The 25,237-nt window shown below is 46.0% G+C and overlaps 1 pseudogene; it reads left to right on the forward strand.

The window, feature by feature from the left end:
- The first annotated feature begins 21,323 nt into the window (after window positions 1–21,323).
- LOC140466531 (uncharacterized) lies at window positions 21,324–24,630 on the forward strand (annotated as a pseudogene).
- Window positions 24,631–25,237: the final 607 nt, after the last annotated feature.

The raw sequence follows: 25,237 nt of genomic DNA on the forward strand, positions 1-25,237 counted from the left end.
GCTTCAGTTCCACATCAGCAATGTCATTTTCAATTGCCTGAAGTTCAATCAGTTTAAAACAAGAACGGAGGGTGCGTCAGGAAAACGGAAGGGGAATAGTGGTTTGTGAGAGTTAACTACATGCCTCGTGGAGCCAGGTTCAATGTAGACACTGAATATCGGTTTTCCTGTTTACCTTGGTATACTGATCACGACGGATCAATGACCCAATATTGCCTGCCCTTTGTGTGTGGTTCTTTGTACATTTCACCTCGGTTCAGTGCTCCGGGGACCACACTTTTTTTAAATTTGGTACGTTTTACTGAGGTCGGTTTTGCAGCTTCATATTAAGGCCAACAATTTTAGGAACAAATAGTCACCATTCAGACCACCAAGTCTGTTCTGCTATTCAATGGTTTCATATCTGATCTGATAACCTTGAACTGCAATTTTTGCCTTTCGCCATAATGCTTGATGTCTTTGCTGTTTGAAGATCTACCGATCTCAGCCTCATTACACCTAATGACATTTCCTCAACAGCCTTCTGCTACAAGAAAGTCCACTGATCCAGAACTGTCTGAGAGAATAAATGCTTCTTCATCTCTATTTTAATTGTGAGATCCGCATTCTAATACAAAGTTAAAAATCGCACAACACCAGGTCATAGTCCAACAGGTTTAATGGAAGCAATAGCATTTGGAGAGCTGCTCCTTCATCAGGTGGCTGTGGAGTACACAGTGGTAAGATACAGAATTTATAGCGAAAGGTTACAGTGTAATGTCACTGAAATTATACATTGGAAAAATACCTTGATTGCTTGTTAAGTGTTCCATCTGTTAGAATGACTATGTTAAGTTCATTTCTTTCTTATGTAAATCAAAAAACTTTCTTTTAACACTTACATTCTCAGGTGGACTTAACCAATTAGTGTCAGCACAGATACTATGTTGAAGGTGTTAGTCCCTGTGTACTGCGTCCATGCCATAATGTTTAGACTGACGCTAATCTAAAAAAAACAACATGCTGCAGACAAGGATGCCTTAAGACATGGTACATTGGTGAAGCCGAGCAGAGGCTACAACAACAGAATGGGCGCTGCACATCAATTAACAGACAGGTGTACCCCTTCCCAGTTGGAGAGCACTTCAGTGATCCAGGACATTTGACCTCGGATCTTCGGGTGACAACCCTCAAAGGCGGTCTTCGAAACAGGCAGCAGCTAAAAGTGCCCCCACAGAGACTGATAGCTAAATTCGGTACCCATGGTCATTGCGTTCATGTCACAGTACAGGTGATCCCATTGCCCTATCTACAAACAGAGACCCTCCTGTACACACACACGCACACACACACACACACCCACACACACACACATATCCGTCTGTGGGGTGAAGTTGTACTTGCAGAGTTATATTGTGCTTTGCTCAAAAACTTCATGAATCCATGTAAGTCTCTGGTCACTCATTTTAATAAATTAGAATCAGTCTAAACATTATGGAACAGACAGCAGCACAGGGGGGCAGACACCAGTTTTTAAACTTCACCTGAGAATGAAACTTTAAAATAAAGAAAGCTTTGCGCTTTGCATTTGAAAGAAGTGAAGCTAACATGGTCATGAAAACAGATCGGAGACTTAGCAAACAATCAAGCCATTTTTCAATGTACAATTTCAGTTACATCACACTGCAAACATATGCTATAAATTCTGTGTCTTACAAATGTGTACTCCACAATCACCTGATGAATGAGCAGTGGTCCGAAATCTAGTACTTCCAATTAAACCTGTTAAACTATAACCTGGGGTTGTGTGATTTTCAAATTTGCATATCCCAGTCCAAAACCGGCATCTCCAAGTCATTCGATACGAAGTGCTCTGGTCATAGAACTAAACTTTCTGCATCCAACTTATTAAATCCTTGAAAATACCTCTATGTTTCAATAAGGATCATTTTGTAGTACTGAGTCTCAGCAGGAAAAGGCAGCTTATTTCAGCGTTTCTTCCCATTTGATTTCATCTCTGATATGAAATGCTCTCTGACTCTGACAGAACTGCTACCTTTGCTGTTTTGTAATGTCAGGAATTCATGTTCCATTTCAGATTTCCATAAGGAACAACAATGTTTTTTTGACACTGACTGGAAATCAACATTGGGAAATAGCAGCGAGACAGCTGCATTTCAGCACGTTCGCACCAAGGACGACATATGCAATGCTTGGAACTGTTCTTGATGACTTTGTTTTTGCCTATTTTGTTCAGTTGAAAAATGAGTTATCGAGGTTTTAAAAGCATGGCGAATGGCCCTTCAGCCTATTGCATCATTATCAGTTATCAAACATCTGGCTTGGAAACACAGTTTCCAGACGTGACTCATCGCCTGGTGTGTTCTAACATTTCAAGTCTTAGTTAAATTGTTATTCAATTTCTTAAGGGCTTGAGTGGAACAAGAAACATCTCTGTGAACAAACAGTTCTGAAAGACAAACTCTTTCTCGGAGCCATTTGTCAGTTTTCCTCAAGATGCTGCGGAAAATGTTTTTGCGCTCACATCTGAATTGGTTTACCCTGTTTCTTCCTCAGCTTCCTCCTTCTTTCTATTAAATGGGTTAGACTCCAGTACAGACACGAGGTGCAGGTTGTGGAAGTCACGTGTTTGTACTTTCATTGACACTCTGTCTCGCCGGGAGCTGCAGACCTTCCCCACCCTGATTCAGTCAGCACTGTCCTTCCTGTGACATTTCCCATGGAGAATGGAAGGACAGGCATTAATAACCCACACTTCGGAGCGTTGCAACAGTTTTAAAATATTGACAGTGCCCCATCCAGGAATTGAGCTTGAACTCCCGCATAACATACAGCGACACTAACCACTATACTAACAAGGACAACAGTTTCAAAGGAGACACTTCAGCCCGTTGTGGTTGCATTTGTCAAAAGCAACTGCTTAACGACCCGAATGGTTCAGCCCATAGCCTGACAGGTATTGGCAGAACATATTCACATCTGCATATTCCTTCAGGTTATAAGGGTTGCTGCCTCTCTGACCCTAACAGACAGTGTGCTCCAAATTCGAACACCCGCCGGCCTATACCGCTTATCTACACATCTACCTAAAGCTTTCTGTCTCTCTCCTTAAATTCTGGCCCCCTGTGATCGTCCTTTCCATCGGTGGGAAACGCTTCTTTCAGTCTACCTTATCTATACCCCTCACAAACACCTCTGCACGGTGCCAAACAAGCCCAGTTTGTCCTGTCTCCCTTCATGACTGAAACTCTTCAGCCGAGACACTATCCGAGTGAATCTCTCCTGCAACTCTCCCAGTGCGATCTCATCCCTGTTCAATTCTAGCACTGAGCCGAATGAACATATTTCCATTCTGTAACAGCATCGGGGGTAGCTCTGCAGCTTTTATTGCCTTCCGGTCTGGAGTCATGCCAGACCAGATAAGGACGGCAGTAGCCTTCCCTCAAGGATGTCAGTGAAACAGATGGGTTTTTCAGACAACGTATTCTTAATTCTAGGCAGTTATTGCATTCACATACTATCATCGTCGTGGTGTGGTGGGAATCCAACCCGTCTCCGCAGAACATTACCTGGCTTGCTGTGTTAACAACCCAGCGATAATCCCACTCGGCTATCGCAGAAAGCCCCCATGGGGGATCTTTTCCAATAGAATCTCTTTTCCCCAGTTATTCCCTATGCCCTTTTATTGAGCCTCACGCTCCAATAATCTCTGGTCCATGTCAGTAAAAGCTGCGAAAAGAGAATTGATCTCACAGCCACGATATCCAAACGGATCGAATGATTTGAAGGTGCCAATGAAGAGATTGGGGCAAAAGTGAGTGCAACGGCACAGACTGGATGGTACCAACGTGCAAGTGTATGTTAGATTGTGCAATGTCTCAGTCAAATGGGACGAGGGACTGAAAAGAGAGCTCGGGAGAGTGCGAGGGAGAGACATCTTCGAGAACTTTTGGGTTTAAATCCTGATACATGAAACGCAGAAATATCAGAGAACAAAATTCGATGGCAAACAGATCATCACTTCGGAGAATATTATCTTTTAAAAACGATTAATTTCTGACCGTGTTTCACCAAAAGTAAAACTTTGAGAGAACTGACCGCCATGATGTGGATTCTAGCCGAGGTCGCTGCAATCACAACGCAGAATGCGAGCTACTAAACGGTTACAGCATTCCACATAGCACGCTTGCAAACTGCAACCAGGATGGTAGCAGAGGAAATGTCAGGAGGAATGTACAATATCAAGACTTAGCGACAGGCATGTGGGAACGCAGAATGAACAGAATCTTTAAATGTAGTGTCCCCAAAGACTGTGGAGATTCCATGAATGAGAGTATAGGAGAATGGGATTAATGAAACTCTCCAAACTCTTGGCAGAGTGCAGAACATTGTTGAAACGTATGCTTCAATAGCATTATATTTGAACATTGGCTACTTCATCACTTTGCCCACACAAGGCAGGACCAATTGCTGCATGCAATCACACATAATCCTAGTTCCAGACCCGGAATCAGAGAAACTGTGTGAAGCATGCACGAAGATCCAATTGGAAACTGGGATGGAATGACAGGAAAGAGGCGCATGTATTTCCGAGGTTGGGACAGCTCCTAGTCAAAAGCGGGGCGGAAGGGAATACTTGCCCCCATTAATAATATTATGACCATAACCAGTACATGTTGCTGAGACAGCCGAGTGGCGCATCTAAAGCGAGTGGAGACTTTAACTTTGGGGTCGCAAGGTTCGAAATTTCATTTTCCTGTTTGGATCAGTGGTTTTGACATTGGCATCTGCTTTTGTTCGCATCAGCTCAGAATCAGCTTCTTGTTCCCAATAAATACTGCAACCTGGAGAAGGTAGTGTTGTGGTTATATAATAAACTAGTCATCCTTGGGGACTCACACACGGAACTGGTAATGTTAAAGTTCGATGAATAAAACCTGGAATGGAAGCCTGACCTCAGGAACAGAGAACATGCCTTTAATTTCCTGCAATCCCATTCATGCATGTCGCTTATACAGGGGATGCTACCATCTTTACCCAATCCTGCCTACATGTGTCTCCAGGACCTGAACAAAATAGCTGACCCTTAATCCAAGAATGAGGACCGTGTGGGAAAGCAGGCCATTCGGCTCATTCCAGTCGACACCATCCCTATGAAGCACATCCTATCAGACCCACACTCCATACCTATTCCGTTCCCCTTTATTTCCCATGGCTGATCCCAGTAACCTGCACACCTTCAGACTGTGGGAGGAATACTCACAGAAGCAAAGAGAGAATGTGCAAACTGCACACAGTCACACGAGACTGGGATCCAATTCATATCTTTTGTGCAGCGAGACAGCAGCGAATCTGGAAGAACAACAAATGTTGTCCTGACCAGCAACATCAACACCCTGTGGGTATATCAGGAAGAATCAAAACACATTCACAACATGGACAACGGGACTTGCAACTGCATGGACATGATTTGAACCAATCGTTCATCCTGGATATATACAAGGACACCGATATCACAGAGAAACCAGGGCAATGCGGGATTCAATTACCTGCTGAAGTGGAAACTCATCTACTCAGTCAAACTGGGGACAGGCTATTCAATAATCCCGTGTGTGGGAAGGGCTCAATGAGCAGAAAAACCTCCAGAGTAACCAGCAAGATTACGTAAACCAGAAGGAGATCAATTAAACTGTCAACGCTGCTGTTAATCCAAACCAGTTGCCAGTTTCATAGCGTCAAAGTCATAGACTCACGCAGCATGAAAACAGGCCTTTCACTCCTACCAGCTCATACTGAACATAATGCCAAACTAAACGAGTCGCATCTGACGACTCTTGTAACTGCTGAGGGTTAATAATGCCATTGTGATATTATTACTGCATTGTTAATATGAATGTCCAGACATAATTCTGTGGGCACGGGTTCAAACACTGGCATGGCAGCTGCTGGAATTTTATTTAAATAAATACCTAGAGTTTAATGATGATATTGAATCAGTTGTTGTATATCTGATTCACTAATGCCTGATAGGGAAGGAAACTGTCATACCTATTTGGTCTGGCTGGTGTGTGACTCCAGATCCATAATATCGTGGTTGATTCTGAACTTCACTCTGGGCAATAAATTATGTACTAGGCATGAATGAATAGCTTTGTTAATCCCACTGAAACTTTCCAATTCATTTATCGATCCAAATATCCTGTAAATATTTTAAATGTACTTTCATTCATCAATGCCTCAGGAAGTGAATTGCACACATAAACCATCCTCTGTTAAAAAAGCCTCTCATGTCTTATTTTAAATCCCTCTTTTCACTTTAAACATTTGCCGTCTCGTCCTGAAGTGCCCCTCCTTGGAGAAAAGACAGTTACAGTTAACTCGAGCCGAACTCTCAATAATTTATAAATTTCTATCAGGTCGCCTTTCAAACTCTAGTGCTCGAGTGAAAATATTCTCAGCCGATCCAGCCTTTCGTTATATCACAAACCTTCCCCACCAGCCATATGCTGGTATCCCTGTTCTAAACCTACTCCAGCTGAATAATTTCCTTGCTATTACTGGGCGGCAAGAACTGGACACAGTATTCCAGAAGACGCATCAACCAATGTCCTATTCAACCTCAACATAACGTAGCAACTCCAACGCTCAAAGGACTGAGCATCGAAGGCAGGATGACATTTTTTGAACCATTCTGTCTATATATGAAGCAAACAAAATGAATTATGTACTTGCATCCCTGGCCTACTGCAATGCCCGATCATTAATTGTTTAAGCCCTACTCTTATTTGATGTTGTAAAATGCAATACGTTCCATTTATCCAGATTGAACTTCATGTGACATTTTTCAGCCCAAAGACGGAATGGATTAAGATCCTTCTGGAATCTTAGATCACCTTCTTTACAGTCTCCAATTCTGCTGTCCTCTGCAAGCTTATGAACCATGGCTTCTATGAGTTCTATTGTTTTCTCATATAGGTCAACGAATTTTAATTATTTGTCTTGGCCATCATTTAGCAGTTTTCAAATCATGTAACAATTAGTCATGTAGTTAACCATGAGGAAGAAAGCCATAGACTGCAGGGAAATTGGAAACAATTGGCAAGAAAATGTGCTGAAAGGAATTCAATCCAGTGAAGTGGGTGATAATGAATTTGGGGAGGAATAATGATAAAAGTGTGACTGTTAACAGTAACAAAAGAGAAATTGGAGTAGGCATTCACGAATGTTTGAAGGTGATTGGACAAGGTATCGAGTGGTCTCGATGGGTTGGAGATACTTTTTGTTCTTGACAGCAGGTGGGAATTTAAGAGCAGGGAAGTGAAGCTGGAACTTTAGCAACGGCCTATTCAAGATCAATGGAGAGGGGAATCAGATGGGCAGAAGTGCGTACTGCAGGTGCTGGAAATCAGAATGAAGACTAGAGTGGTGCTGAAGAAGCACAACACGTCAGGCAGCATCCGAGTTGCAGAACAAATAACGTTTCAGGCAAACGCCCCTCATCAGGAATAAAGCTGGGAGCCTCGTGGGTGGAGAGATAAACGGGAGGACTGGGTCTGGGAAGAATTTAGCTGAGAGTGCAAGAGGTGGATAGAGATGGGTTTAAAGGTGGTAGGTCGGAGAAGAGGGTGGAACGGATAGGTGTAAAGGAAGATAGACAGGTGGGACAGGTCAGTAGGATGGTGCCAAAATAGAAAGTTGGAAATCGGATAAGGTGGCCGTGGGGAGATGAGGAAACTGGTGAAGACCACGTTGATGTCCTGGGGTTGAGGGTCCCGAGGTGGAAGATCTGGCGTCTGGTGGTGAGGGAGTGGCGGTGGAGGACACCCAGGAACTGCATGTCCTTGGGAGAGTCGGGGAGTGGTGTGGTAATTGGTGTTTTTGGTCATGGGGCGTTGGAGTTGAATGTTGCGGGTGCCCTGGAAATGTTCTCTGAAGCGCTCTCCGAGAATGTGTCTGTTGGCCCCAATGTAGAGGGGACCGCACCGCGAGCAACAGATGCAGTAAATGACATGTGTGGAAGTGCACATGCACATTTGATGGATGTGGAAGGCTCATTGGAGCCTTGGAAGGATGTGAGAGGGAAGATGTGCGTGAAGGTTTTGCAATTCCTGTGGTGGAAGGGGAAGGTGCCGTGAGGGGAGGGTGGGTCATTGGAGGGCCTGGACTTGACTAGGTAGTAGTGGAGGAAACTGTCTTTGTGAAAAGTGGATAGGGGTGGGGAGAGAAATATAAATTTCCCTGTCACTGCAGAAATTGCAAAACCTGCACCCACATCTACCTCCTCACCTCTGTCCAAGGCTCTAATGGAGGATTCCACGTCCATCAAAGTTTCTCCTGCACTTCCACACATGCTATTTCTTGTATACGTTCCTGTCGATGCGGTCTCCTCTAAGTTGGAGAGAGCAAATGTGTCCTCACAGGGCATTACAGAGAATATCTCCAGGATACCCGCAAGAATCAACCCCAGTGCCCCATGGCCAAACATTTCAACTCCCCCTCCCACTCTCCCGAGGACATGCAGGTCCTGGGCCTCCTGTATCGCCACTGCCTCACGACCCGATGCCTGGAGGAAGAAAGCCTTATCATCCGCCTCGGGACTCTTCAACACCATGGCATCAATTTGGACTTCACCCGTTGCCTCATTTCTCCTCCCCTACCTTACCCCAGTTCCCACCTTCCAGCTCAACACCATCCGCCTGACTTGTCCCACCTGTGAATATTCATTCCCACCTGTCCACTCCACCTACTTCTCTGATATATCATGTTCACCCCCCGCCTGTATCCACTTACAGCACTCTCAGCTACCTTCTCCCCAGCCCCACCCCCTTCCCATTTATCTCTCCATCCCATGTGCTCCCAGTCTCATTCCTGATGAATGGCTTTTGTCTGAAACGTCCATTTTTCCTGCTCCTCAGATGCTGCCGGACCTGCTGTGCTTCTCCAACACCACTCTAATCTTGAGGGGAGTCAGTTGACTGAGAGGATTTTCAGATATTTTCTATTGTTGACCACAGACTGTGGATGATAGCAGAACTTTAGCAACCACCAGTTTAGGGAACAGCTAAAGGACTGAGCACAAGTCTGGTCACGGCATAAATCAACATTTTTCATAAAATTGTAAGATAAAAGATGGAAGGCTGAAGTATGCAACTTTGTCCATCAAGATCGTTTCACCAATGAGTTTCTCACTGATAGCTTTCCAAGTCAGGGTGCTATGGGCCCTGGAGGGGAACTTGAAAATGGTGGCGTTTCGTTGCATCTTCCAACCTTGTTATGTAGTCAGTATAGCTGTTGAGCTTTGAAGGTTGTCAAAATGCCCGAATGTCTTACTCCAGTGCATCTTATAGTGGTGCACTCTGCTGCAATTGCGCCTTAGCGGTGAAGGGAATGAATATTGCAGGTGTTGAAGAGGGTACACTCAAGTGACTGCATTGTCGTGGACGGTGTCCAGTTCCTTAAATGTTAGTGAAGTTATACCCATCTAGGTAAATGGAGAGAGTTATATTCCATGTCTCATTTGTGCCTTGCAAACGATGTAGGATTCACAGAACAATGAGTTCAGTTTATAATCAAAAAATGTCTCAAGAACATGTTATTGTTGTCAAAGTATTTATGTAGCCAGTTTCGATAAGCTTTTCCCCTGAACTAATAGCTCTGCGGACGATTACACGGGGTAATTTGTTTCCAGTAAAGTTATTGAATGTCAATGAGATATGATTAAAATCTCATTTGTCAGAGTGATCATTATTCTATTTCCTCCTTGTGTGGACCAATTTGATTCCAGTCACTGTCTGATTTCAAGTTCCAATTCCCGTCTGTGCTTGAAATTTCATCCGTTTCTTCGCATAAATGTCTCCTCCTGCTGTAATAATATGTAAGGACGCTGCAGGGGACAGCAGAGATTAATGAACATGTTGTCAACACTGGAGAAAATGGAGCTTCGTGGAATGATTGGTTAGGCTGGGATTATTCTCCTTGAAACAAAGGAGACGGAGGGGAGCTCTATAATCACATAATAACATTTATAAACGTTCAATATTCATGGGATCTTGACAGGGTAGATACGGGCAGGTGGTTCACCCTCTGGTATGAGGAGAGCACCAGAGGACATGAACTCAGAATTAGATATTACCTATTTAATTCAAAAATGAGGAGTAATTTCTTTGCTCAGGGGTCAGTGAATCGGTGGAACTCCTTGCCCAAATTGTTATTGAGGCTGAGTTGTTGTGTATTTTCAAACTGTGCCAGACAGATATTTAACCAGAAAGACGGTGAAGTTTTGTCGAGGCAATGCTGGAGAATGGAGTTGAGGCTTATCAGATCAGCCATGAGTTCGTTGAATGGTGGAGCAGACTCGATGGGCTGAATGGCCGACTTCCAATCCTACATCATTTGGTCTAACGTCTTATTTTATTGATACCTTTAGAATTCTGAGGGGATGGGATGAAGTGATAGAAAAGGTTTCTCAAACTGATCAGACAGATCAGGAACTAAGCTCATCAGGTCATGAACAGGAAATGTGCTGTGGCCTGGATACAACAAATGACACTGGACACACCGCAGATGGGTATGTGCAGATGTTGTGATTGCTAAAGAAAATTGGTGGATATAATATTGTTGCCAACTTGTGACCACGCTGGATGCTGGATCGTGGTATGATTCACACAGCAAAAATTTGTGAAAGAATGAAAGATTCGTTTCATTGGAAAGGATTTCTGCGGTTCCAATTCAATTGACTGTTTAAAATACTGATTAGAACTTTGTGTGGAGTGTGACATTAAAATTCACAAGCCCACTGGATAAATTATTGCACCCGATCTCTCCTTTTTTGTTCCCCTTTCATTCGATGTAAATTCATAGAAAGTCAAGATGGAGTGAAAGGAGGAAAGAAACGTTTGCACTCCTTTTCATTATCCCAATGTAACTTACAACAGAATCAAATTGCTTTGCTTCGACTTTGATGAGATATCTATTCATTACAAATCTCCGTTGCAATGAAGGGCAAGAGCAAGATTCTGCACCCAAAGTATCCTAAAGATGCGACGCACAAAGGGAAACCACAGCTGCTTATGATGGAAATAACAGCCAGAGAAGGATTTAAATCCACACATGAGCAATGGAAGAGCAACCCGTCGCCTGAACCCCTGGGAGACTTCAGCCCATTGCAAAGGGGCTCACATGTGACCCCGTCAAGATCACATTTGGTGCACCTAGGCGATAAGAAATTCCCTGAGCCGAATCGAATCCACACCATGATGTTTCTGCTTTCAGCGGAATAATAATACCAGCAAAATCCAAGGAATTGACCTCGTCCTTGGAAGGAATACCTTGTCCTTGATTTATTTCGAGTCGGAACTGTCTCAGAATGAACCAGCAAACATGACATTCCTGTCACATTCACACGCACATTTAGTCTTGACGCATAATTTCTTCAGACAGTTTCTCTCTCACGTGAAGAAGTATATTTTAGCTCGATGGTCTTTCTCATATGGCTGAACCTGAACTGGGTAAAATTCCCGGAAATGCAGTTTTGTTCGATTCATTTTATTAATTTTGCTGCACCTCTACTCTGTTCATTCCAATGATCGGAAGTGAATTGGATTTATATGATTGGAACGCTCAATGTTCTGTTCAATTTTGCTCCGAATTTATTTCAGCTTATAGAAAATACTGATGAGAAAAACAGAAGGTTAAACTACAAAACAAGATGCCAGTTTTGATGCTCAGTTACTTTGGCAGATTTCAGTGGGTATCAAATGAACCCAACATCATGGCGATCGTTCTCCCATCTTCAAGGCTTGGGATTAAAGCAGGAAATCGATCTCTAAAAGACGGGTCACTTCCTATTCATTATGGAATAGCTTTCCTTGACAATATACAAAATCTGCTCAGTTCCATTTATAATGTTTCATGTGGAATATTAATATAAATCTTCCAAAACTCTGAGGTTTTTTCTGAATCTTACTCAGCTGCATTCGTTTCCGATATTTCTTTGCATCTGAAGTCGTCCAAATTAGACCTTGTTTCCTCGCACCTTCTACACCCTATACCCTCCTTTACACTTTTACCTGGCCATACGCTGTCTCTCTCCTGGAGAAACTCACTGCTTCTGTGTAACTAACTGTGCCTTTCCAAATATTTTGGAAACGGATTGTCTGTGTGACAGAAATTCTGCTCCCATCATTTATTAGTCCTAAATCGATGGTTTTGAAATCTTGACTTTCAGAAATTTATGAACTTGAAAGAGTGAATTTACCACATATTTAGTCTCTCCAAACCTCAAATACTCTGGAAAACTTCCATTTGATTTTCCTTGGTTTAGTTTCAAATTTTCCAAAACACAAATAAATAAAACTCCATCCTCACTAAACGCCGTCAGCATCGTCTCTAATGTCTTAGCAGCCCAGTCAACGCTGGCAGTGTCCTCTCTGATAGAATCACAGATTCCCTCCAATGCAGAAAGTACAATTAACCCAATCGAGTCTATAGGGAGACTCTGAACACCATCTCAACCCGCTCCCGTCTCTATCCTCGCAGGCTTCTGTCTTCTGATTTCAAATAAACCAGCTGGAATAAAACCTGGCATCGTGTGACTGCTGACCTTATCACCGCGTTACCCATGGCTAACTCACTTAACTTACTGAATTCACTCCCTGGACACATCAGCCCAGTTTAAAATGGCCAATCCACCTAACCTACAGACCTAAGAGCAGTGCGAACCACTGAACAAATGTACCATCACATTGAACACTACCTGCATCATGTGTGATGGCTTAACACACTGGCAACTCCGCCTAGTGAAAGAAAGCTGTGCCCACCAACGCGAATTCAATGCATCCAACGCGGTTCTACGCTGTACAATCTCAGTAGTTCTGCTGGAAATGTTTCTGCACTCAGGTCTGAATGGGTTTACTCTGTTTTCTTCCTCAGATTCCTGCTTTAAATAAACAAATGAGTCAGGAACAACTCTATATAATGGTTTTCATTGCAGCACAAACACAATGTGCAGTTTGCAGAAGTAACGTGTTTGCACTTTCACTGACACTCTGTCTCCCCAGGAGCTGCAGTCCTTCCCCAGCTGATTCAGACAGCACTGTTCTTCCTGAGACATGTCCCATCGAGAATGGAAAGCCAAACATGAATAACCTTCACTGGGAACATAGCGACAGGTTAAAAACCTTTACAATGCCCCCAGTGGAGAATTGAGCCCGGTGACAGGCGGGGACACTAACCACGATACTGTGGAGGATAACAACATCGAAGGAGACCCTTCAGCCTGTTGTGGCCGCACTTCTCCAACACAACTGCTTAACGACCTGAATCAAGTTTTCCATCGTTTAGCCCATAATCTTACATGTTTTGGCATCATAAATTCACATCTGAATTTTTTTTAAAGGTTAGAATGATTTCCGCCATTCTGACCCTTTCCACAAATCTACTCAAACCTTTCTGCCTTTTCCCGAAATCTCTTGGCCCCAGTGTTCGATCTCTCCATCAATAGACACTTCTTTCTGTCTATCCTATCCATATCCCTCAGTATTTAGTACATCTCAGTCATGTTTTCTCCAATCTCCTCTGCTCGGCGACAAACAACCCCAGTCTGTCCAATCTCTCCTCCCAACTGAAACTCTTCAGCCCAGACAATATCCCAGTGAATCTCTACTGCAACGTTCCCAGTGCGATCACATCCATGCAGTACTCTGAATTGCAGAACTGCACACAGTAATCTAGCTAGGGCCGAATGAACTTTTTTTTCTATTCTGTTACAGTATGAGGGCGTCGCTGGCTCGGCAGTATTGATTGCTATCCCTAATTGCACAGCGGATAGTTGAGACTCAACCATCTTGTAGTAAGTCTGGAGTCACATGGAGGCGCGAGCAGGTAAGAATGGCAGTTTCATTCCTTAAATGACGTCAGATGGTTTTGTTGTTTTTCAATAATTGAACATGGATATATATGAGTTATTAGATTCGTAATTCCAGATATTTATTGAATCCCAATTCTACCACCTAGCATGGTCTGAGTCATACCCAGGTTCCTGGTGTCTGAATTAACAGTTCAGTGTGCAGTGGTAATAGCGCTCGGCCATTGCAGAAAAGCAGTGAAACTTATCTTATCCAATTAAGTCACTTTTCCCCGATACTGTTCTGTGCCATTTTCCTGAGCTTAACACCCCACCCTCCACCCCGCAACAATAATATCTGGTCCATATCAGTAAAAGCTGCTACATGAGTTTTGACCTCACAACAGTGGTAACCAAATGGATCAAATGGTCTGCAGGTCCCGATGGTGGGGTTCAGGCACGTTCACCCAGCAACAGTGACCCCAGCCAAACAGACTGATCAGTATCAATGTGAGAGTCAGTGTTAGATTCTGCAATGCCTTAGTGAAATAGGAAATGACTCCGCAAACACATGATGAAAGAGCAGCGCTTGGAAAGCTAGTGCTTCAATTAAATCTGTAAGACCATAACCCGGTGTTGGGTCATTTTTAACATTGTACGCCATAGTCCAACACCGGCATCTCCAAATTAATGAAATGGGGGTTATGGGATGGAAAGTTCGGTTAGTGATTGTAGGAGGGAAGAAATCTCTGAGAACAGGTGGATTTGAATTCTGACATATGAAACAAAGAGATGTGAGCGAGCAGAGCTTGAAGGGAAAAAAGAATCACCATGGAGAAAATCAAAACTTTAAAACAACTGATTCCTTTGTGTTTCACAAAAGACTGGGACACATAAAGCAATTACTGCTGGGATTCGGATTTGAACCGAGGTTGCTGCGGCCACATTGCAGAGTACGAACCACTATACGATCACGGCAAACCACAGACGAACACACTAAGCGCGTGCAATAAGTAAATTATCATAAGAAATGTTAGGCAGAGCAAGAAATACACAATATCAGTGCTGAGCGAACAGTGGCAGATATGTGGGAACTCAGAATAGGTTGACCGTTTAACATCTGTTCCCCCAGTGGCTGTGGTCATTCCATCATTAATGTGTTGAAGGCTGAGATAAATAGATTTCTCCAAAACATCAAAGACTCCAGGGACAGTGCAGCTTTTGTAACCTGCACATCCACCAATATCATTTATTGTATCCGTTGCTCCCGGTGCAGTCTCCGGTACATTGGGGAGACTGGGCGCCTCCTACCAGAGCGCTTTAGGGAACAAATCCGGGACACCCGCACCAATCAACCACACCACCCCGTGGCCCAACATTTCAAATCCCCCTCCCACTCTGCCCAAGACATGGAGGTCCTGGGCCTCCTTCACCGCCGCTCCTTCACCACCAGACACCTGGAGGAAGAACGCCTCATCTTCCGCCTCAGAACACTTCAACCCCAGGGCATCAATGTGGACTTCTACAGTTTCCTGCTCTCCCCTTCCCTCACCTCACCCCATTTCCAAACTTCCAGCTCAGCCCTGTCCCTATGACTTGTCCTGACTTGTCCTAGCTGCCTATCTTCTATTTCACCTATCCATTCCACCCTTCTTCCCGGCCTATCACCTTCATCCCCTCCACCACTTAACTATTGTACTCTATGCTACTTTTTCCCCACACCCACCCTCCTCTCACTTATCTATCCACTCTTCAGGCTCTCTGCTTGTATTCTTGATGAAGAGCTTTTGCCCGAAACGTTGATTTTACTGCTCCTCGGATGCTGCCTGAACTGCTGTGCTCTTCCAGCACCACTAATCCAGAATCTGGTTTCCAGCATCTGCAGTCATTGTTGTTACCAAGCTTTTGTTGAAATGTATACTTCAATAGCAATGCAGTTTAACATCGGTTACTTCTCGAGTTTCCCCACACAAGGCAGTAACCACTGCTGCCACATTGTCCCAGTTCCCAGCCCCAGAATCAGAGGAACTGAGTGGCGCAGTCGCGAATAACCAACTTGAAATCAAGATGGGAATGAGGTTGCAGAGGTACTCGATGGCTCAAGTGACGCAACCGGAGAATGCACGGTATTTCTATGATGGTTTGGGCCCAAGCAATTCCGAGGTTGGGAGTGCTTCTGGTCAAAGGTGGGGCAGAACGGAAAATCTGTTTCCGTTTCTAATAACAGCAATCTACAGCGCATCTTGCTGAGACAGCTGAGTGACACAACTGGAGCGTGGGCAGCTGGTTTGAAGTTTAATTTTGATTTGAAGGGGGTCGTGTAATTTTTAAACGGTTAGCTGCCTTTTAGTCTTTTCTAACTTATAAAAAACATAAGCATGTAGGGGGTAGACGGTTAGCTGCCTTTTAGTCTTTTCTACCTCATAGTAAACACAAGCAGACACTCGAAACTGTTGCCGGACCTCCCCCACGTTTATATGAATGAAACAGTTGTAACAGCTTTCCTCGATAGTTGAGACACCGCCCTTAACCACAGTTGTACAACATCATCCATATAAGGAAAGAACGGGAAGCTCAAACACTGATTGGCCAAGTGAATAACAAAATAATCGCAGGCACCAGAACCCAAATAAGGAAAACAGTGGGGAATCCGAGCACTCGTTGGTCAAGACAGCAGTAGTAGACCCAGCCCACATATACATGTATATAATGCGTGGAGATTACTATGCTTGTGTGTGTGTACCTTTGAATGAAAAAGTTTTGGACAGACTCCTCCGTGTCTTTGTTCCTGGGAAGGGAAATAAAAAGTGCCGTAGATGGGGCTGGACAGCCACTTATGTCGCCCAATTGGGGGCTCGTCCGGGATGAAATAATTATTGCCGGGGCGGGGGGCAGTCTCTTCGGCTCACGGATCAAGCCTGATTACAACAAAGACGCGTCTAGTATATATTTATACTTCTCACTGATCAGCTTGGTCCGTCGGCCGTCGGCCAAGAGACGATGTGACCCGGCTCATTTAAAAATAATTTTGAATCCTGGAAAAGGAACACACGGACGAGTGCTGGGACGACCGGCTAGTGACTATACACGGGGGTACACACATTTAAAAAGGCCAGACAACTCCGTGCACGGATCAAGGTAAGAGATTCTTTTGTTCTTCCTTGTTGGCCGTGTGGTTTTGACGGTCATCTATGAAAACGCTTTGGGCGTTTAAGACCAGGACCGAAGATAAACCATGGGAAATCAGACTTCTAGATTTACTAAGGAAAAGTCAGGGAAGACTGCAAATGGGAAAGAAATACCCCCCGATAGTCCATTAGGTCGGAAGTTAAGTCTATGGACGGAGAGTAGTAGAATGAAGGCCTTAAAGAAAGAGACCATGATAAAATATTGTTGTTTTATATGGAGCAAAGAACCTATCCGCGCCCCCTCGGTAGTTTGGCCCGAGTATGGGTCTGATGAAGACTGGGTGTGTCAAATCCTAAATGTATATGTTAACAGAAAACAACCGTTTGACCCAGAGGAGAGCAAATATACCGCCACCTGGTTGGCGGGCGACGGCGAGAGTCCCACGCGTCTCTATCCTCTGATTCCCCAAACAGACCCGAGGAAGCCCCAGAAGTCTTGGGACATCCTCACCGACGGTTTGCCACCGTCTGCCCCGCCCCCGTATATACCACCCGCGCACGACCAGGCGTCCAGTGCGGACCTCCCTCCTGCGACGGATAATTCCGAGTCCTAGCAGGCTACGACCAGTGAGGAAGGGACTGCTGGGGGGGGGGGGCACAGGAGAGGGCGCAGAACTCACCCCAGGCACTAGGAAATCAGTCCAACTCGAGATGCGGAGAGGTCGAGAAGAGGGATTGAGAGCTGGGAGGAGTGACAATATTGAACAGCTGAACCCCTTACGAGAGGTGCCGTTTGGGAACGAACGGACCGGGTTCGTAGTACAACCTTTAAATTCTGGGGATATCCGGCAACTCCGTAATGAACTACCCCGTCTACTGGACGACCCCGTCAGTGTGGGAATACAACTGGACCAATTTCTGCGGCCCAGTATATACACATGGGCTGAACTGCAGGCCATGATGAGAATACTATTTAATTACGATGAAATTGTTATGATCCGGAATAGTGCAATGGCCATTTGGGATAGGGAGCATCAGGACGGCCCTCAGCATGGAGAGCAGAAGTACCCCTTAGAGGACCCCCGGTGGGATCATAACGACGCGGGGGGAAGGGCCAATATGACAGACCTCAGAAGCCTTATAATCAGGGGGATCCAAACCTGCGTGCCCAAACAGCGGAATTTAGCAAAAGCATTTGAAGTTGGACAGAAAAAGGATGAATCCCCGAGTGAGTTTTTAGACCGTTTGCGGGAGTCCATGCGAAAGTATTCAGGTTTAGACCCCGATGGGGAAATAGGCAAGAGCATGCTTAAGGTGCACTTTGTGACTAAGTCATGGCCTGACATTCAGAAGAAATTACAGAAAGTGGAGGATTGGGCTGAAAAGGATGTTGCAGAATTATTACGGGAAGCACAGAAGGTGTACGTTCAGAGGGATGTAATAAGGGAGAAACATAAGACAAAAATGATGGTGGCAGCCGTACGGGAAGCTTGTAAGTCCACCGGAATGGGGGAGGGAGATTATGGGGTGGAAAGAGGAACGTCGAAGAAAAGTTGGAGGGGGAGAGAAGCGAGACGGGGCAGAAGTGAGAGAGGAGGATCTTATGGAATTGAGCGCCCTCAGAAGGCTGGATGTTACCATTGCGGGAAACTGGGACACTTCAAAAGGGATTGTCCCGAGTTTAAAAGGGAAAGAGAAGGGATGTATGAAATGGAGTGTGAACAAATGGATTAGGGAAGTCAGGGGAGGATCGGAACACGGGCCTACCAAGAACCCCTGGTAAATTTACGGGTGGGCCCATTTAGACAAGATGTTACCTTCTTAGTTGACACAGGCGCTGGCAGGTCCTCAATTCCCCTCCATCCGAGGGGGGTTGGCTTCCAAGCTAAAACATTAAACATTTCAGGAGTTAAGGGTGGGGTTTTTAGTGCGAGAATATTCGAACCACAACCCTTGCGGCTGGAGGAGGAGGAACTCCAGGTGGAACTCCTTCACCTCCCCCATCTTCCCTATGGGTTGTTGGGACGGGATTTGATAGTCCGTTTCGGATTGCGAATAGAAGTGGGAGAAGAGGAAGAATTAGCCGTTACCATGTCATACCTTAGTGAGTCCCGATTGACAGAGATAGACCCTAGGGTTTGGGTCGCCAAAGGGAACCGGGGGGGACTCGCAATTCGACCTGTGGAGGTAAAATTAAAGCCCCAGAGCCCCGACGTCAGAGTGCGCCAATACCCCATCTCTTGGGAAGGGAGGCAGGGCCTGAAGACAGTTATGGAAGACCTAATAAAAGATGGATTGGTAGAGCCCTGTATGTCACGATACAATTCCCCAATCCTGCCGGTCCGGAAGTCGGACGGGAGCTACCGAATGGTCCAAGACCTAAGGGAGGTAAATAAAATTGTCCAAGTACGGCACCCTGTGGTACCGAACCCATACACTATTCTGAGGCGAATCCCCCCGGACCACGGCTGGTTTAGTGTTATAGACTTAAAGGATGCCTTCTGGGCGTGTCCCCTGGACAAGGACAGTAGGGATCTTTTTGCTTTTGAATGGGAGGATCCTCATACTGGCAGAAAACAACAGTACAGGTGGACCGTACTCCCCCAAGGATTCACTGAGTCCCCGACTCTGTTCGGGCAGATTCTGGAACAATTATTGGAGGGACTAACCTTGTCCCCATCCCTTAAGCTTATACAATATGTGGACGATCTCCTTTTATCCGGACCGGCGGAGGAGGACGTCCTACTTGGGACTAATGCCCTGTTAAATTACCTAGCTGAGAAGGGGTTAAGAGTGAGTCAGAAGAAGCTCCAATATGTTGAGAAAGAGGTTAAGTACCTGGGACACTTGATAAGCCAGGGACAGAAACGAATAAGTCCGGAAAGAGTGCGGGCAATAATCGAACTAGGCCTCCCAACGACCAAGAGGGAGTTGCGGAAGTTCTTGGGACTCTTAGGCTATTGTCGGTTATGGATAGACGACTATGCCCCCCTTACTAAAGACTTGTATCTAAAACTCATTGAGGAGGCACCCAACAGAATAAAATGGGAGGAGGAGGAGAAAAAGTTAATTGAAATCCTAAAAGGAAAATTGATGGCCGCACCTGTTTTAAGCTTGCCAGATTTTAGTAAGACATTTCGCCTCTTTGTGAACTCCAGAAAGGGAACCGCTCTTGGAGTATTGACCCAGGACTGGGGGGGTAAAAGGAAGCCCGTGGCTTTCCTGTCAAAAATTCTGGATCCAGTCTCCCGAGGGTGGCCGGAGTGTGTCCAAGCGGTGGCAGCCACGGCAAAGCTGGTAGAGGAAAGCAGGAAGTTGACTTTCGGGGCCCCCTTGACAGTCACTACTCCCCACCAGGTTCGAACTATCCTGAATCAGAAGGCTGGGAGGTGGCTGACTGACTCGAGAATTCTGAAATATGAAGCCATATTGTTAGACCGAGAAGACCTCCGAATAGAAGTCGGGGGCTGCCAGAACCCGGCGGACTTTCTTTGGAAAGGGGAAGGGGAGGAAGAACTGGAACACTGCTGTTCAGACATAATAGAGTACCAGAGTAAAGTGAGGGAAGATCTGAGGGATACCCCCTTACATGCAGGTAGGCGGTGGTACATTGATGGGTCCTCTCGAGTGATAGATGGGAAGAGACACAACGGTTATGCAGTCATTAGTGAGACTGGTTGGGAATTAGTGGAAAGTGGACGGCTACCGAATGCCTGGTCCGCACAAACGTGCGAATTGTACGCCTTGCACCGAGCTCTGAGGAATTTAAAGGGAATAGCCGGGACAATCTACACTGACTCTAAGTATGCCTTTGGGGTAGTACACACCTTTGGGAAGATCTGGAAAGAAAGGGGAATGATAAATAGTAGAGGAAAGGAGTTGGTCCACGAGGAACTAGTAGCCATGATCTTGGAGGATTTGTTGCTGCCACAAGAGATTGCTGTAGTACATGTGAAAGGACACCAGAAAGACGATAAAATAGAGACCCTGGGGAATCAATTGGCAGATGAACAGGCAAAATTGGCTGGGATGGGGAAGGATGTAATAAACTGCCTGGTAAGGATTCCACAGATATCCGAAATTACCGAAGTGCCCACGTTTACTGACAAAGAAGAAACTCTTCTCGCGTCTCTGGGGGGTACAAAGGATAGGGAAGGCAAGTGGACCTTACCCGATGGCCGCCAGCTACTAAATCGACCGTTGACGCGGGACATTATTGCCCGTTTACACCAAGGGGGTCACTGGGGCGCCCAGGCACTGTGTGATGCCTTCCTGCGCCGATATGCTCACCCTGGTCTGTACACGGTAGCCAAGCAGGTAACAGGAGATTGCATAACATGTCGAAAGATTAACAAAAGGGGGCTGCGGCAGCATGCAAGACAAGGGGGTAGGAGTCCGGCCTATAGGCCGTTTGAGTATATCCAGGTAGATTACACTGAGCTCCCCCCTATAGGTCGCCTGAAGTATCTATTAGTAGTGGTAGATCACCTGACAGGATGGGTGGAAGCTTTCCCCACTACAACGGCAACGGCAACTCAGGTTAGCAAGATTCTACTCGAGCAAATCATCCCACGATTTGGGCTACCCCGCGCTATTGACTCTGACCAGGGGAGCCACTTCACTTCGACCGTCCTCCAGAATGTAGTGCAAGCAATGGGGATTGACTGGGATTTGCACACCCCCTGGCATCCCTCCTCCTCGGGCAAGGTCGAAAGAATGAACCAGACCATCAAAAAGCAGCTAACCAAGCTCACTAGTGAAATCGGCCTGCCTTGGACCAAATGCCTACCCCTTGCCCTGTTGCAAATTCGCACCCAGCCAAGGCGGGATTTGGGCGTCTCCCCTTTCGAAATGTTATTTGGCCTCCCGTTCCATGGGCCGAAGGGGGAACCTCCTGTATTTGAGTCTCGGGATATGTTTGTGCAAAAATATGTGGTGGCTCTGGGGTCTGCTCTATCTCGTTTACGCCAACAGGGACTTTTGGCACAGACGCCGCCCCTCGAGTTTGCGGTGCACACCGTCAAGCCGGGTCAGTGGGTCCTGATTAAAAGCTGGAAGCAACGTACCCTCGAACCAACTTGGGACGGTCCCTTCCTGGTACTTTTGACGACCGAAACGGCTGTCCGTACGGCCGAAAAGGGCTGGACACATTACACTCGAGTCAAGGGACCAGTGCCACAACCGACGGAGGACGAACGAACCTCTCTGACAAAGGCATCTAAGGAACAGAGACTCTGAGAACGAACTAATCGGACTTTGGCGAGTCTAAAGGAACTGTGCCCTCGGGCTACGGGTGTCGCGACAAAATGCGGTCAATCGTATTGTTAACTTGCTATGCCATTGTCCTTGGGCTGGGTCATAGTGTGCGTGTTACCCAATTTGGCCTCCGGATGAAACAAATAGAGGACCGTCAGTGGTTCACCATCTCCGTGCTTGCCAACCAATCAACACAGACACTTAGCTTAGACCTATGTGAGTTGGTGCCCTGTAGGACTAAAAGTCAACTGAATCAAACTAAGCAGAATCTAGAGAGAGAAAGGGGATTCCAGGGTCAGACGTTAGTATTACAATTGCATGGTAGGGAAGGCCTAAGTAGGCCTCCAGCCCCCGGGGTCCAGGCTATGGTGTCAGTTGTCCGTGATCCCATCACCCCTGGACGAGATTGTGGGCATAATCGGTGCAATCCGCTTTATCTGACCATAAAGAACTTGGAAAAGAACGAGGCGAGACTTAATAGAACAATACTGGGTATTAGAGTTGGGGGCCATGCAGGATGGGGGGGAATGCAGCTGTGCTGCACGTATATCACGGTCATTGAAGCTGAGTCTGGGGGCTCATCCACCACTGATAAGCAGGAAAAGATTAGAATAATTGAGACAACGGATTTGGAAAAGACCTTTGAAATAGAAACGGGATACGGGGAGGCGAATGCCTGGATGGAATGGGTCAAATATACTGTGAGGAGCATGAAAAAGAGTGATTGCTACGCATGCACGAGTGCCCGCCCTAACCCTCAGGTGGTCCCATTCCCGCTGGGATGGGAGAAACACCCACGAGCCATGGACTGCATGATAAGGCTGTACCAGGACCGAGAGGCCTGGAACGACCCCACTTGTCGACCCTTGAGTTTGAAGTTTCCCCCCGTCAGGTCTGAGGGGGCGCCCCGCCCGCCATCATTCTCAGGGGTAACGGGTACGCACCAGGCCTGCGTCTCTCGGACGGGACTACAGTGGGACGACGATGTGGGGACATTTGACAAGTGCAGCGGATCAATCCGGCTGGTCAATGAAACTACCGGGGGTGGGAATTACTCCCACATTCATGTACCTAGGGCAGACCTCTGGTGGTACTGTGGTGGGAGGGTTCTGCGACCGACCCTGCCCCAATAATGGACGGGCACTTGTGCGATCGTTCAATTGGCCATCCCATTCACCCTGGTATTCGAAAAACAAGAGCGACCCCGTTCTAGTGGAAGAACTGAGAGAGCTTTGGAGACCTCTTTCGATGATAACATATATTTAGATGCCATAGGGGTCCCCAGGGGTGTTCCTGACGAATACAAGGCTAGGAACCAGATAGCGGCGGGTTTTGAGTCGTCACTGTTCTGGTGGGTGACCATCAATAAGAATGTGGATTGGATTAATTATATTTACTACAATCAGCAGAGGTTCATTAATTATACCCGGGATGCAGTGAAAGGAATAGCAGAACAACTGGACGCCACTAGTAGGATGGCGTGGGAAAATAGGTTGGCCTTAGACATGATGTTGGCAGAGAAGGGGGGTGTTTGTGTCATGATAGGCACTCAGTGCTGCACTTTCATCCCCAACAACACAGCCCCTGATGGGTCCATCACCCGCGCCCTGGATGGACTCACCACATTGGCGGACGAACTGGCCGAAAACTCGGGCATCGACTCTGGCCTCACGGACTGGTTGGAAGCTTGGTTCGGTAAATGGACGGGGGTGGTCGTTCCCTTTCTTGTCTCATGTATAGTGGTGGCAGGGGTACTCACTGCCCTTGGGTGTTGCGTTATTCCCTGTGTCCGGGGATTAACTCAACGACTGATCGAAACCGCCCTTACTAAGAAGGATGTTCCCTATGGGCAGGTTGAACGAATAAATCTCGAGATGGAACAACGTGAATCCCTCTTGGGCGGGGGTAGTATTAGAGAAGGGCAGTTTGATGAACAAGCTCGGGAGTTATTAAATGCCCTGGAGAAGAAACTTACGGTTGAAAAATTACAGGCCGTAAGAAAAGACACGGGGGATTTGTAGGGGGTAGTGTAATTTTTAAACGGTTAGCTGCCTTTTAGTCTTTTCTACCTCATAGTAAACACAAGCAGACACTCGAAACTGTTGCCGGACCTCCCCCACGTTTATATGAATGAAACAGTTGTAACAACTTTCCTCGATAGTTGAGAGGCCGCCCTTAACCACAGTTGTACAACATCATCCATATAAGGGAAGAATGGGAAGCTCAAACACTGATTGGCCAAGTGAATGATAAAAGAATCGCAGGCACCAGAACCCAAAAAAGGAAAACAGTGCGGAATCCGAGCACTCCTTGGTCAAGGCAGCAGTAGTAAACCCAGCCCACATATACATGTATATAATGTGTGGAGATTACTATGCTTGTGTGTGTGTACCTTTGGGAACAGCACCCTACTTTGCAAAGTTGAATGAAAAGTTTTGGACTGACTCCTCCGTGTCTTTGTTCCTGGGAAGGGAAATAAAAAGTGCCGTAGATGGGGCTGGATAGCCACCTATCTCGCACATCTTCTATTGCACCTATCCATTCCACCCTCCCCCCAGACCAATCACCTTCATCCCCTCCCCCACTTAACTATTGAACTCTATGCTACTTTCTCCCCACCCCCACCCTCCTCTCACTTATCTCTCCACCCTTCAGGCTCTCTGCCTGAATTCTTGATGAAAAGCTTTTGCCCGAAACGTCGATCTTACTGCTCCTTGGATGCTGCCTGAACTGCTGTGCTCATCCAGCACCACTATTCCAGAATCTGTTTTCCAGCATCTGCAGTCATTGTTGTTACCAAATTTTTGTTGAAATGTATATTTCAATAGCAATGCAGTTTAACATCGGTTACTTCACGAGTTTCCCCACACAAGGCAGTAACCCCTGCTGCCACATAGTCCCAGTTCCCTGCCCCAGAATCAGAGGAACTGAGTGGCGCAGTCGCAAATAAACAACTTGAAATCAAGATGGGAATGAGGTTGCAGAGATACTCGATGGCTCAAGTGACGCA

The sequence above is a fragment of the Chiloscyllium punctatum genome, chromosome 43 (assembly GCF_047496795.1).
Source record: "Chiloscyllium punctatum isolate Juve2018m chromosome 43, sChiPun1.3, whole genome shotgun sequence".
Lineage (NCBI taxonomy): Eukaryota > Metazoa > Chordata > Chondrichthyes > Orectolobiformes > Hemiscylliidae > Chiloscyllium > Chiloscyllium punctatum.